At 45.4% G+C, this 2700-nt stretch overlaps 1 pseudogene; it reads right to left on the bottom strand.

Annotated features, from left to right (window-relative positions):
• Positions 1 to 556: 556 nt before the first annotated feature.
• Positions 557 to 2241, bottom strand: LOC125162937 (Y-box-binding protein 1-like; annotated as a pseudogene).
• Between the last annotated feature and the right edge of the window lie 459 nt (positions 2242 to 2700).

Raw genomic sequence — 2700 nt, forward strand, 5'->3', positions numbered from 1 at the left:
GGTGGCTCAGATGGTTAAGCATCAGACTCTTTATTTCGCTCAGGTCATGATTTCATGGTTTGTGAGTTTCAGCCCTGCATCTAGGCTCTGCTCTAACAATGTGAGCCTGCTTGGGATTCTCTCTCTCTTTCTCTCCCCTTCTCTCTGCTTCTCTACCTTCATTCTCTCTCTCTCTCTCTCTCTCAAAATAAATAAATAACTAAACATTAAAAAAATCAGTGCAGCTTAAAAAAAAAGAAATTAAAAATGAGGTTCTGAAAAAATCTCAGCTTGACCACATATGAAACAATTTAAAAATCTTTAGAGGTGTATTGAGAAAAAACAGGCTTTCTATTTAAAAATAAAAAAATTTTTGTCATTACCAAAAAGACAGATGTCCATAGGTAAAAATAATAAAAACCCCATGCTGAATAGATAATGCAGATAGTTCTATTAATGTAGTCAATGGGCAAAAAGCAAGCCATGGTCTTCAGCTCCAATCTTTTGTTCATTTGTTGTTGGAATTTCATATTCAATTCTTGTTGGATGACTAAACCAGATGGTGGTAAGCCCACATTTACTCAGCTGGGCCCTGCTCAGCCTCCAGAGGGGACGAATTCTCATCTGCTGGATCAGCTACTTTTGTCTCTACCATCTTGTTATTTAGGGTTTTCTGGGTGTCCGTGTTGGGAACTGAAGTTTGGAGGTGCCTGTGTTGAGGTGGCTGCTGACCTTGGGTCTCATGCCCTTGATTTTCCTTATTTTCTTCATTGCTGTTCTCTCTAGCTGTCCTTGGTGTGGAGGACCCCTGCAGGATCGTGGTCTGTAGCCTGATACATATTCTGTATCATTGGCCTACCTTGTTCCCCTGCACTCTGTTTGTCAGCTCTCTCCATCACCCTTCCCTCCACAGGAGAGTTGGGATACTGTGGTGGGTTGAAGTGCACAGGGTCTCTGTATGGTATAAACTGGGAACCCTTGCCTGCAGCAGGGCAACGCTGTTGGGCCTAGCCTTCGGGAGCATTTTCCTGTCCCATGTTCTTCTCCCCACTCTCCCTATTCTGCTAAATTCTCCTGGGAATTTTATGGAGGACCCCTGCCACATGGAGAGCATCTTAAAGGTTATGGTCTATTGAGTATTTCCTGCCTTGCTCTGGAGCTCCTCCAGGTCCTGTCACATTTGCTGTAACAGCACCCTTTTCTCCCTCAACAACATCAAACTCTATAGTCTCTCCGTCTCCTATGCTGATGGTGAGGTTTTGGGGTGATAATGGGGTTCATGGGGTTTGGAGCTGATGGCCAAGAAAGAAGTTTTGAAGACGTCTCTGGTGCAAAAGGGGTGATTTTATTAAAGTACAGGGACAGGACCGTGGGCAGGAAGAGCTTAACTGGGATTGTGAAGAGTGGCTCATTATATACTACAGGGCCAGAGGAGGTAAAGTCAAAAGGGAAGTTTACAAAGATATTTTCATATGCTAAAGATTCACAGATTACTGGAGGCCTAGCTATTGTCAAACTAAGGCTGTTTTTCTCTCCAACAAAGCATTAACATTAAGACAGTAGGGAGTTCCTGGAGAACTCTGCCTGCCTCAAGTATTTGCCAATGGGCTGCAGGTTATAAGGAAATTCAATTTTCTCTGCCATTTCCTTCTGCCTTTGTTCCCCACATCACTATGGAGGGGAGGGTGACGTTGGCACTCCAGGAAACTGAGTCTATAGGTTTTTGGAGATTAGGCTATTGATAAGATTGCCTTTTTCTTATAATTTACTACTCTATCAGTTTAACCATTTGTTTTCTGTCCTTTCCTTTGTCCTTGGGCAGCCAGGAGTGCCTGAGGAATGTCACACATTTCCCATCTCAGGGTGGGGTCAGGGGTGGTAATGCTGGCTTGTGCTTGGCCCCCAGCTTGCCTTATGGTCCCTCATCACTGAGAAGGTACTTCCTGGGGTTATTCTTCTTTGCGGAAGTCTGGTATACAAATATATATCTTCTTTGGTGTCATTTCTGTTCATGAAACCATATCCGTTTCTTACATTGAACCATTTAACTATTCCCAAGATCTTCCTTGCAAAGCCTTTTTTATCTCAGTTGGCAGGCACCACCCAAAATGAGGCTCCCTGGACTCCACCCCCCACACCACTCTGAGGAAGAGGTGCTGGGCTTGGGGTCTGCAGCTCCTGAGGGCAGGGCAGCAGGCGCTGCTGGGTGTCCTCCTCCCTGCTCATGGTCACAGTGAAGGTAACTGGGGCTTGCTGTGGCATCTGCGGCTCCTACTGGGTTGTGTAACTCTGCCGGTGGTGGTGGTGGGGCTGCTCAGAGCCATTTGGGATCTTCTCTCTGCTCCTGCAACAGCCTGGGCTTGTGACTGGAGACTAGAGTCTGAAGTGGTGGTTTGGAGCAGGGGTGGGGTTGGGGAGGACGGTACTGCACAGGACTGAGCCCTCAACCTGTGGAATATGGTGCTATCTATGGGTAATTAATGTCAGAATTCAGTTGAATTCTCAGAATACCCTGCTGGTTTCTAAAGACTGCTTGGTGTTGTGCTGGATGCCCTCACACATACGTTGGAATTGGGTCCAGGAACCCAAATAAGACCTTTTAATCCATAGCAGTAATAATATGCTCTCAATTTACTTATTCAGTACCGATCACTTAACTCCCCTTCTTTCAGCTCCTGAGATTTTTCTCACCTGACCAATATAGATCTGCTCCTCTAAAAT

The sequence above is a fragment of the Prionailurus viverrinus genome, chromosome A3 (assembly GCF_022837055.1).
Source record: "Prionailurus viverrinus isolate Anna chromosome A3, UM_Priviv_1.0, whole genome shotgun sequence".
Lineage (NCBI taxonomy): Eukaryota > Metazoa > Chordata > Mammalia > Carnivora > Felidae > Prionailurus > Prionailurus viverrinus.